This window comes from Amborella trichopoda, chromosome 6 (genome assembly GCF_054954075.1).
Source record: "Amborella trichopoda isolate Santa Cruz 75 chromosome 6, AtrichopodaSantaCruz75HAP2 v2.0, whole genome shotgun sequence".
Taxonomy (NCBI): Eukaryota; Viridiplantae; Streptophyta; class Magnoliopsida; order Amborellales; family Amborellaceae; genus Amborella; species Amborella trichopoda.
Window position 1 is genome coordinate 15,667,072 of NC_142341.1, and position 13,513 is coordinate 15,680,584.

Sequence of the window (13,513 nt, forward strand, 5' to 3'; positions counted from 1 at the left end):
TCAGGTCTTTAGAAATATACACTCAAGCAACTGTAATGCAGGATAAGCTAAAACAAACAAGCCAACATAGATAAACAAATCCACATCGCACAACCCAATATGCTCTCTCTTGTCCGAAGTCACAATGATCTTCCCAGTAGCATGCCTATCCATCATCTTCACCCACTCCTCCTCTGCCTTAGCCAGTGGAGACTTAGAATCAATCACAGCCTTTATCTTCCCATCTCTCACCGAGCCCAACATACACTCCAAGTCCTCACCCTTGGGCAACACCAACAAAGGCACAAGCCTCTTCTTGGAAAACGTAAGTTTCTTCATAAAATAATTCAAGAAAGCCCGCAGACAAGATGTTTATATCGATCACCTTCCCATGCTCACTCAAGTTTGGCTCAAAAGTAGACCATGGGATATTAGTCGCACAGTGAATAACATCATACTTTCAGCCTGATGGGCTTTTCAGGGTAGCACCTTCAGGGGTCTTATAATCAATCACCTCATCAGCCCCCAAGCTCTTAACCAACTCTATGTTGCGAGCACCACATGAGGCGGTTACATGAATGTTGCCGACCTTTGCTTATTGAATAGCAAAGTGCCCAACCCCACCTGAAGCAGCAGTTATCAACACATTTGTCTCTTTATTGGTGCTATTCTTTTCAAGCTTAAGACCAACAGCCTTAGTAAGTGCTTGTAGCGTTGTACCCAACCATGGGTAGGGTGGCGCCCTTTAAGGCTGAAACCTCTGGTGGCCTCTCCACCATCAAGGTCTTACTCGCCACTGCACATTCAGCAAGCCCACCTCCTTTCTGCCTCTCAGAATCCCATACAACTCAGGAATCAGATTTGATAAACAATGGGATGAGAGAATATACTACAATCCAATTTTATCCCTGCTTTTATCCAAATGGGATTATGGGAAAACAACAGTTAATTAAGTGTGAATGATGGAAAGTATGGCGAGGGTGGGTTCATCCTTTAATCCACTTGTGACAGTGCTTTGATCTGCTTGACTATAGAAACGTTTTCGTCATAAATGTCATCAATGTCCAATCAAAAAGTGAAGGCAATGGATAGTGAGTGGGACCCACACTCTTCATCACTGTCAACCCATTGGTTGGATGGTGATGACTTATGACTTGTGTACTTTCTTTGTTTAATTGGCATTGATGATCCAATTAATTGCAGGTTTTCCATAGTCCATTGGATTATTGTAAAATATTCCACAAACATAGGAAAGGCACAATAGATGTAGTATTTTTCAACCAAAAATTAACAGAAAATGATATACTAGGATTACAGTGACATAATCTCAATCCTATACTTTAAACAAATTTTCCCTAGGATAACCAAATATATTCAGAGTAATAGGAAAGGCACAATAGAATATTTTTAATTAAAACATTAACCGAAAATAGTGTACTAGGCTTACAATGTCATAATCTCAATGCTGTACTTTAAATAGATTTTCTTAAGGATAACGAAATATATTCAATAATTAGCAAAGCCAGCAATCCAATATGTTTGTACAACGCCTATATCTTAAATAGGGCACAATATATGCATACCGGGTATCTAGCATATGTTCTCCAATTGGAAGTAGAAAGAACTGTAGTTTTGCATAAGTATCCAACATTGGAATTATGGTTCATCACATGGTCAGTTTTGATAACTGATGGTGGATGCTATGGATGCATATTACACATCACACTACAGGATGTGCATGGTGATATTTTCCTCAGTAATTGATGATAAGAAAAATAACAAATAAATAAAATTGAAATCGACAAACAATTTACTCAGATCTGTCCTTAAATCACACGAGGAACCTAAGGTTCCATACCAAATCCTATAAACTAAGCCATCCGGTGACAAATGACCTTGAGAGCCTTCTTTGGTGAATCTCATTCACCTCTTTTCTATCCTTCTCTCTGTCTTTTCTAGAGGGGTCAACCTCCTTTTATAGAGAACATATTTATTTAGTAACTCTCATATTCATGGTCTATAGGAGTTGAGATCCAAGTGTAACTCTTGCCTTAATTCCCTTAAGTGCAGCTAATTAGGATTACCAAGTTGTCACCAAACTGTTAATCCTATGTAATGAGCTAAACCTATAATTAGTCCACTAATGACTCATATAATAGGATGTCATCCAAACATTTCAACAATTTACAAGAAAATCCAAACACACCACTGGGTTTTCCCTCCAGTGATACTGGGTTTTTTATCCAGTGATACATCCTATTAAAGCTAAAAAATGGATCATTGTATATGGCATCGCCTCATGTTAACTACATGGGATTTCACATATACTTCAATATGGCTTTTGTACCATTATTGAAAAAATGAATTTTCGGGATAAAAAGGGCCTGATAGGCTACATTCCAACAACTCCCACTTGGCCTGAAGGCCCTTTAACATCTTGTACATGATATTGCCTCATGCTTTACACATGGGATTTTCATATACTCAGCCAGTGTAGTCACACATCACTTTTAGATTTCCTGGCCTCTACTGCCTTATATATGACATAGCCTCATGCTACTTATATGGGATTTCATATATACCTTACTAATGTGGTCATTCATCACACTCAAATTTCTTGGCCTCAACAACCTTGTACATGGCATTTCCTCATGCTTCCCATATGGGAATCCACATATACCTTACAAATGCGGTCAAACACCACACTTGGATTTCTTGACCTCAATGGTTTTATATATGGCATTGCCTCATGCTACCTGCATGGGATTTCTCATATACCTTACCAGAGTAGTCATACACCACACTTAGATTTTTTGGCCTCATTAACCTTGTATATGACATTGCCTCATGCTACTTGCATGAGATTTCACATATACCCTGCCAATATGGTCAAATACCAAACTTGGATTTTTTGGCCTCAATGGTTTTGTATATGGCATTGCTTCATGCTAATCGCATGAGATTTTTCATATATCTTACCAATGTGGTCATACACCGCACTTAGATTTCCTGACTTCAATAACCTTGTATATGGCATTGCCTCATGCTATTGACATGGTATTTCACATATACCCTGCCAATGTGGTCAAACACTACACTTGGATTTCTTGACCTCGATGGTTTTGTATATGGCATTACCTCATACTACTTGCATGGGATTTCTCATATACCTTACCACTTATTCACCAACACGTTGAATTTTATTTACATCTATCTTTTAGCCAGGAGAAAAAGCCTGTTGCTTTCGCTTGTTTCTTAAACATGTCGTCCAAAACTGGTTTTTAAGTTCAAAGCTCAGATTCGAATCATAAGTCAAAATAATAAAAAACAATAATAATTTGACAAAGTTGTAGGTATTGTTATATACATAAAGAAATCTTTAAGTGGTCTCAACTTTAACAATAATAAAAGAAAGAAATATAATATCATTTCTTTTTGACATGTTCAATAAGTTTCAAATCGATGATGTTATCAAACTATTCAATAATAGCTCCGACTATTCTCAATATGTGGTTGTCATCATAATAACAAAAATTAGTCCAATATAGTCTAGCATGCTAGATCAGTAATTGCTCTCACTTTCTTAATGTGCATGGATAATTATAGAGCTAACAAATTCACTTCTAATTTGGTAAATGATGATATACTCCCACTATCTAATGAACAATTATCACCAATATGATAATTCAATCTAACAAGATACATCATTAAATATTTTAATGTCATTTGGACATACACAAAACATGATAAGATGTCAATGATAATTACATCTCATTGAAAAATAATAGCTCAGCATCACATCCGATTGGTACAAATTTAGTTTTCGAAATAAACGAAAGAATACTAAGGAAAAAAAATACCGAAAAGTAAGTCACAACTTGGTTAAAAATAATAAACAACATTATCATTCTAAACAAAATATTCTTAATGTTTGTAGAAAGCAAAATTTTTTTTTAACACAAATATACATATATTATTGAACATGAAATATTTATAATCATTATCAACATGAAAATTTGCAAATCAAGTATCTCTTTAAATAAAATTGATAACCAATATATGTCTCATCATAATGTGTATAATTGCTAGAGACCCATGTTGGAAATAACTATGAATATCTTCCAACCTTTTTCTATAATTTAATTATTATTTAACTAATGAAGAGTGAGACATAGAACCTTGCGTATCTTTGGGAGAGAGAGAGAGAGAGAGAGAGAGAGAGAGAGAGAGAGAGAGAGTAACTTAAATTTCAAAATAGGACTGCACATTGATTTGCATTTATTTCATGTTATTAAGATAAAATAGAATGTCAACAAATTTCTAATTTAAGGCAATAAAAAAATTACCACAAAAACTTTGTAATTGAAACCTGCCAAATTCTAATTTAAGGCAATAAAGAACTTACCACAAATGATTTATAATTGAATCCTGCCAAATTCTAATTTAAGGCAATAAAGAATTTACCACAAATGCTTTATAATTAAACCTGCCAAATTCTAATTTAAGGCAATAAAGTACTTACCACAAAAGCCTTGTAATTGAAACCTGTCAAATTCTAATTTAAGGCAATAAAGAACTAACCACAAAAGCTTTATAATTGAAACCTGCCAAATTCTAATTTAAAGCAATAAAGAACTTACCACAAAAGCTTTCTCATTGAAACCTACCAAATTCTAATTTAAGGCAATAAAGAACTTTTCACAAAAACTTTATAATTGAAACCTACCAAATTCTAATTTAAGATAATAAAGAACTTACCACAAATGCTTTACAATTGAAACTTGCTAAATTCTAATTTAAGACAATAAAGAGCTTACCACAAATGCTTTGTAATAGAATTTGGGTAAATTAATCATCATAATATTCTTCAAAAATCCAAGTCATAAAATACTCTGAAGGCATGTAAAGATGATAGGCTAGAAAGATTGTTGTGCCTAACACTTGCTTTATATTATCAGCATCCTTCAGTACTCATACATGAGTGGAATAACCAAAGGACCCTATAGAAGAAATAATGTATTCCTTTTTTTTTTTCTAATCGGTAAGAGAGAAGGATTTGTCAATGTGAGTTGCACGCTTTATATATATATATATATATATGAACAATTGGATAACACTGAAGGTAAGAAATACAAGGTTTTAAAACTTGAATTACCAGGGCATATGGTCCTAAAAAATGTATTGACTGCAAGCATTGTTCCCTAGCATATATAACTACCTCTGTTTTATGGAAATGATCTTAAGATTGGTAGTTCAAAGTCCCACATAGCTATTAAACAGTCTGCATAATCATAAGTTCACACATAAGTCTATTTCTAATTTATACAAGAGTAAATATTGTATGATATCTCTAACAGTCCTTCAAATCATGGTTTTGTTAAGGTAAGTCAAAATAACATGAAAAACTACAGAAAATGCATTAGATAAGAATGCATCCAGTGGCTCGTATCCATGAAACATAATCTAACTGTTGTTAGGACACACCCCACATTATTGATGTAGACCTGTTTTCTACAAGGATATCCTCTTTTACAAACATAAATTTGCAAACCTTGCTCTTATACCATTGTTAGTCCCAATAAAAATAATAACAAATAAATAAAATTGAAATTGATAAACAACTTACTTGGATCTGTACTTAAATCACACGAGGGACCTAAGGTTCCATACCAAATCCTATAGACCAAGTCATTCGGTGACAAACGACCTTGAGAGCCCTCTTTGGTAAATCTCATTCACCTCTTTTCTATCGTTCTCTTTGTTTTTTCTAGAGAGGTTAACCTCCTTTTATAGAGAACACATTTATCTAGTAACTCTCACATTCATGGTTTATAGGAGTTGAGATCCAAGTGTAACTCCTGCCTTAAATCGCTTAAGTGCAGCTAATGAAGATTAACAAGTTGTCACCAAACTTTTAATCCTATACAATGAGCTAAACCTGTCATTAGTCCACTAATGACTCCTATAATAGGATGTCATCCAAGCATTCCCACAAATTACAAGGACATCCAAACACACCACTGGGTTTTCCCATACTGGGTTTTTCCCTTCAATAATATATCCTATTAAAGCTAAAAAATGGATCAATGTATATGACATTGCCACATGTTAACCATATGGGATTTCACATATACTTCGATATGGCTGTTGTACCATTATTGAAAAAATGAATTTCCAGGAGAAAAAGGGCCTGATAGGCCACATTTCCAACTTCATAATGGATTAAGGTTAATAGACTACTACTATGTATTAAAGCATGGCCATGCATTGTAGGTCATGTTCACTCATCATGAAGTTTAGCATGGTCACTACTTTGTCACCTACTTTGAAATTCTGGACTCCAGAACCAACTTCAACAACCTCACCAGCAACATCTGTAATAGTGGAGTATAAAAAGGAGGCATCAGATAGTTGTCTCAAACATTTAATACTAGTACTCTTTGAGATTTAAATATGTCAAATTATGAAATAGTCTACAGGGAGAAAATACATCTAAGAAGCTGTAATAATCATGAGAAAATGAAAAGAAGAGAAAACATTATATTAGATTGAAAAGCAGCGAGTACCTTCAACTGCATGCTAAAAGAAATATTGGTTTTAATCCAAGGCACTAGAAAGAGCCAAGTAATTCTACTTGGATGCTGGAATGTGCAACCAGTGCAGAGGATATACATGTGAGGATGACAAAGATAATAATTTGTGTTATTGTTGAACATACAACTAATTAAGCATCTAAAATATGACCATTAACTTTTGGGGCCTGTTTGATAACTAGAAGCACGTTCATTTGTAAATTGGAAGTTCTTAAGTTCTGTAAACTTCAAAAGTTCATGGTTTCTGTGTTTGATAACCTCTCTAAGAAGTTAAGAAGTTCATGTTTTCTGTGTTTGATAACCTCATGGGAAGTTAAGAAGTTTCTGGTTTATGTGTTTGATAACCTCCTGGGAAGTTAAAGAAGTACTCGGTATTTGTATTGGATTAGAGAAAAAACTAGTTTTCATCCCATTGGCAAGAGTTACATTTGTCATATAACGCCACATGATAAAAATGCATTTTGGTTTCCAAACCGGCTTATAGTTCTTACCAAAAGAAACATCATGGGGGTAGATATCATCTTGAACTGGGTATCTGCATTAGACTAGAGAAAAGACTGATTTTCATCCCATTAGCATGAGTTACATTTTTCATATGTCCACCACTAACACCACATGATAAAAATGCATTTTGGTTTCCAAACCGGCCTATTGTCCTTATCAAAAGAAACATAATGGGGGCATATATCGTCTTGAAGTTTCCCAAAATCAGTGGCAGTCATGTAATTTTTATAAAGTGTATATCTTGAAGTATCCTAAATCAATGGCAGTTATGTAAATTATATAGAATAAGTTTTGTTTTCTGTTTCTTTATTTGAAAAGAACAGGTGCACATAATTTCCATCTATAGACTTCAACAGCAATAACATATCATGCAACCAAAATTAAAGCAGTCTATAGACCATGTTCCATGATAAACTTCAACGCAAATGTTCCATTCTAAAGCATTCTATAGACAATGTCAAGCAGTAAGAAATCAGCCCATTCAACAATAACTTGAGCACTACTTATATTCAACACCGACACATCTGTATCAAGCAACATTCACAATTCATGCATCCATAAAGAAAACCATGTACAAAACCAGCCCATTCAATAATAACCTGTAATAGTTTAAACATACATAATTTAAAATGCAATAGAATGAATACAACATAAAAAGTTCATATGCAATGCAGAACAATGTTTAATTACAAGTGCTAGCGACTTAAATAGGCCTCCCACAACTGCGTCGCTATGACATCCATAGATTGACACCAACGTCATGATCAACGTGCCCTTGAGTCAATTGCAAAAAACCATCATCTCTGTCAACTACGAGTTACCCCTAAACCCTCCTTCGAAAACGCAGCTCTCTTCTGCTATCGGGTCCTCGAGTCATCATGATGTAGTTGTGCAATATTACACATGCAATAACTACATCAACCTGTGTTCGTAAAGGATACTGCATTTGATTCCTGAGTACAAGAAATCTAGCTTTTCAAAGTCCAAATGTCCTCTCCACCACATTTCTAAGTGTGGAGTGCCCACTTGTTGAATAACTCCTTGTGATTCTGAGGAGCTTGTGGGCCTGAAGTAAATTCGTTTAGATGGTAACAGACTCTTCGATATGGTCATATGAAACCACGTATAGTAGGATACTCACCATCTACAAGGTAATATTTTGCTGTACCATATTTGTGCAATGAGTATATTGTAAGGCCAAATACTGCACTAGAAATATTATACAAACTGAAGCAACAAAACATAGGAAGGAACAAAGTTACCCTCAGGCACTACAAGCCTATTGCCTTTATTACTAATTGCGTCATATAGGACTTTAGAAACTGATGCGGATCCTTCCCAACCTACAAGTACATAATGGAAGCACATATCAAAACCAATCGTAGCCATAACATTCTGGCTTAGAAAACATTTTATGTTTCGGAAACGATTATGCAACTGACTACAAACTCGAGCAGGTACATGAGTCCCATCAATAGCTCCGACACAATCCTATTAAGAGAAAAAAATAATAATATTATATTATATTCTCAATGGATGTGAGAACAACAATGTGAATTACTTGACACTTGCATGCTTTGAAATATAGGTAAAATCGTAGTGTATCACTAGCAATGTCGATCGGTGTTTCAATGCTTGCTGGTTGCAGGAACAAGGGTTCCAATGGACGATGGCTTGTAAAACTATATGGAAGTAGTAACTTATGGTCTGCCCTCAATGTTGGAACTGTTCCTGGACCACCCTATTCCGTTGATCATGTGACGGTGCTTAAAAATATGGCTACTTGTTCATCAACTGCCAAATATCTTGTATCTGTAACATTTGTCCTCTCCTTTAACAAATTACATAGACTGATAAAAGCACAACTTTCCATTCGTAATTAGTCGAAGCACTTACGAGGGTGCCCTGACAGCAAGTATTAGACATAATTAGCCCCAGTAAAAATTGAAATATGAACACGCTTTCTCTTCTTTTACATAGTGATATACCAACATACAATGCACCACATTATATATGCAACATATATTATTACCACCAACCGACGCTATTGGGGATCCATAATTAGAAAAAGAAGAAGGCACCCACAATAAATTAAAGTAATAATTTTAATCAAACCATAATATGAAAGAAGCCATCCACATCCATAAAGAAACCCATGAAGCAACATTTGACATTAAATTAAAAGAAACCATCCACATACAAATGAAAGAATTTATCTAATACATATTTATAAAATGCAAACCATAAAGTAATCTCTATCAAACCATAATATGAAAGAAGCCATCCACATCCATAATGAAAACCATGAAGCAATCTTTGATATTAAAATGAAAAAAGATATCGAATTACAAATGAAAGTGGTCATCCACAAACATATTTATAATATGGAAACCATAAAGTAAACATAGTCAATTTAGAGGTTTTTCATCTCAGCATCCAAGTAAGCCTTTCGTATCCTTTGATCCGGCATGTTTAATAACATCTCTGCCTTTGTAGAAATCTTGGAACATCCGGCAAGACATTATCACCAACTTCACCTACTCTCCACATGTCTTCAACAATCTTTAAGGCGTCTCTCTTAACCTTAGATGGACCATCTACCACAGGGGTACTGCTATTACCTGCGGTTTCACGTGTTAGCATCTTAATGCTCTCGGGAGTCATTGAATGTGGGTTGCTTTGATCAGCGTTGTGTTCCTATCGGAGTATGAGACCGTCGTCTTTTTGATCCAAATGATACAGGGTCATCAGATGAGGATGAACTAGATTGAACTTGTACTTCTACAGGGGGTCATTAGATAATGCAGTTTCAGGCCTTTTTGGCTCAATTGTAATACCACCCCCAGTCGATTTGTATGTCCCATCTGCTGTGCTGCCCTCATAAATCTTACTTAGCGGCGAATATTCGAGCAAAGTCTTATAATGATATTGATTTGCCCTTTCATTCTCCGGCATATAAAAGATCATACATTATTTTTAGCGTATTTAAACATATTCAAAAAATTTTAAGCCTATGCAAATGAGTAATTACATACTGCTAAGAAGTCAATCCAAACAGCACTCTCGGCGGTTACTATCCTCCTCCTTTCATCTCATCCAAACCAAGATACATTCATAAGTTTTTTTATATCACTGTACATGTTTTTGAAAAACTTATACTTGCTATTTAACCTACTTTTCGTGTTTATTGGCCCAAATTTAATTGTCATTGCATCTACCATCCGTTTCCAGAAACCTTTTTTAAAGCCCCCTCCCCCTTCCTTGCCTTGGATACAGCCCTACTCTCCTTTTCCATAAGTTCAATGAAATGATCCTCTTTTGCCTGTGTCCATTGCAAGTTCTTTTTGGATCCTATATTCTCATTCGCTATGCTTGATGACATGTTTGGATCCATCCTAAAATAGGGAGACAACAAATCTATTATATTATATATAATCATTGAACCCCACACATCCACTGCACACATCATTATGGACTATGAGCCAACATACATTATGCAATTATCGAATTTTATCATTCCTTACATCACCACTCATCTATCTCAAAAGAGAATTGTGAGAGAGAGTCATGAATTATGAGGACTTAGGGGTTTTACACTATCAATTTTGCACAAGAGAATGATTCTCATAATAATTTATACATTGTTTCTACTTTCATTTTTTATGAATTGGCTTTCTATGAATGGACTTGACTCACTTAGGAGCTTGTTTAAATAAACAAGTCAAGCCAACACAAGCTCAATTATCACCTTCCCTTAATCAATTGAAGCTCAAGTTGGGTGATTCAAGCTTGAATTAAGCCATGCCTAAGCCAGTCATCCAACCGTACGATAATATGCATAAACTCTGTTATAAAAACACCTGTCTCTACTATTTGAGCTTGTCTCTTCTCCTAGAGTCAAAGGGCTATTATGAAGAACGAACTCGGAATTCTACACAAGTTCAAACTCTTGAATATATCATTAGAAAAATCTAAAGTAATCGAATTTCTCAAACAATTCTCATAATGTCCCCTAAATAGTTTACATGGCATGATAAAATGTATAAATTCAGCAAATGCCTATTTTGTTGCATTCCTTTGATGCAAAAACAACATGTATCTATGTGTGGTGTTAATCTATTACATACAACATGTGATTATCTCTAAATTGATAAATTTGGTCAAGATATGATTCAATTACATCAAGAGAGATGATGATCAATTAAACTTAAGATGAACACCTCAAAATCAAATAAAAAAACTAAGAAAAAGTCCTTCATTGAATTAAACGATACTTTTCTTTTCAAATGTGCCTAAGAAGATATTATTTATGGTTAGTTCAGGCATTACAAATGACTTTAACTGTAAAAGAAATTGCTATATCATTTTGAGAAATGGAAAGGGAATCAAAATGAATCCCAAGTAAGAATAAAAGCTGGATTGGGAACTGGTTTTGCATTAAAATCTATCCAATAGAATAAAAAATCTAAGATGGGGAAGTGTCAGCGAAAGCTCTTGCGACGGATGCCTTTATCGCAAAAACTCGAGCATGTAGTTGAAAGAAAGGTAAAATTCAAAACCTTATATGCTTTCCAAATTAGACATGAAGTTTGTACCAAATTCTGATCCCAAAATCTCATCTACACTTGAAGATAGATCAAATAGCTTATGGAAATTAAAACAAAAAGCAAGTACAATCACTTTACTACATTTGCATGGACAGTTTCACAAAGGCCATACTGGAGTTTCCGTATTGATAGATTCATAGAACATTAAACATTCATAATTTACCAAGGATAATTCACATCCAATACACAGAAGCTGCAATGTTTAATTACAAGTGTTAGCGACTTAGGTAGGCCTCCCACAACTGCATCGCTATGGCATTATTATGAACTATGAGCCAATATACATCCATTGCACACATCATTATGGACTATGAACCAATACACATTATACAATTATCGAATTTTATAGTTCCTTACATCACCACTCATCTATCTCAAGTGAGAATTGTGAGAGAGAATCATGAATTATGAGGACTTAGGGGTTTTGCACTATCAATTTCGCACAAGAGAATGATTCCTATAATAATTTATACATGATCTGCATAAGAGACATAAAGAAATTGCACATATGTTGTGTGCTCTCTCTCTCTCTCTCTCTCGGCAAGATTATAATGGCACACAACATTTGAACATACATAGAATAACCTGTAATAGTTTAAACATACATAATTAAAAATGCAAGAGCTAATAAATCAGCCAATTCAAACACACATGCACAATGCAAGCAGTAAGAAATCAGCTCATTCAACAATAACCTATAATAACTTGAGCGCTACATATATTCAGCACCGATGCATCTGTATCAAGCAACATTCACAATTCATGCACCCATAAAGAAAACCATGTACAAAACCAACCCATTCAACAATAACCTGTAATAGTTTAAACATACATAATTAAAAATGTAAGATCTAATAAATCAGCCCATTCAAACACACATGCACAATGCAAGCAGTAAGAAATCAGTCCATTCAACAATAACCTGTAATAACTTGAGCACTAGTTCTGGGAACCGAATTGAACACCAATAACATGTACATAGTTATGATATCATTGCCCAATTATCATACAATCTCAGAGTAAATAAAAAACAATTACTATATACATCATCTAATATCTTCAGCATATTTGTACAGGCCAGTTGAAAAGGTCTAACATCGATTTTCCCCCCTCCCATTTAGGAGAAAAAAATAGTGGAGCATTGCCCACTACTATTCATGGCGAGCCTATTATGCAGCTCCACTTTTTCCAAAATGGGCCCCAACAGTGGAAAAAAAGACTTCTTTCCAGATCCCTTTAAATGGCCCCAACAGTAGGAAAAAATACTTCTTTCTAGATCTCTTTTAAACTACCTTTCTTACTGGAGTTGTTTGGCCATCCGAATGGGGCCTTGTTTTATTAAAGAACCAAGCTGATTGAACTCCAAAAAAGGTAATGAAATGAATCAATTCAACAAGGAATATGTAGTCACAAATTTGCTTGCTCAATCCCGTTATTCTTCTTCTTCTTCCCTTTTTTCTTTTTGTTTCGCAACTTTGTTTTTTCCCTATTTTGTTTGAGTTCAATCTAAAACTCATTTTAACACATTATAAAATAGAAGAAAAGGATAAATTAATCCATGGAATTGTGAATTATATTCCACTGGCAAATTTTGCCATAATCCAAACAGTAACACAAATCATATGCAGTTACATAAGATAGAGCAATTATCATGATATGAGACATAAATTAAATGAGAAATTATAATGCAATAATGAAGAGTCAGTGTAAAACCACTAGATTCATGGATTAAACATGAGTACAAGATACTAAGAACTAATATCACAACAAGGAGGGCTATTCCACCACAAAAATAGGGGAAAAAAAAAAAAAAAACCCAGAAATATAGCA

The 13,513-nt window shown here is 34.6% G+C and overlaps 1 pseudogene; it reads right to left on the reverse strand.

Moving 5' to 3' along the window:
* The window catches only part of LOC18438258 (chloroplast envelope quinone oxidoreductase homolog), a 30,949-nt pseudogene continuing 17,436 nt past the window's right edge, over positions 1-13,513 (reverse strand).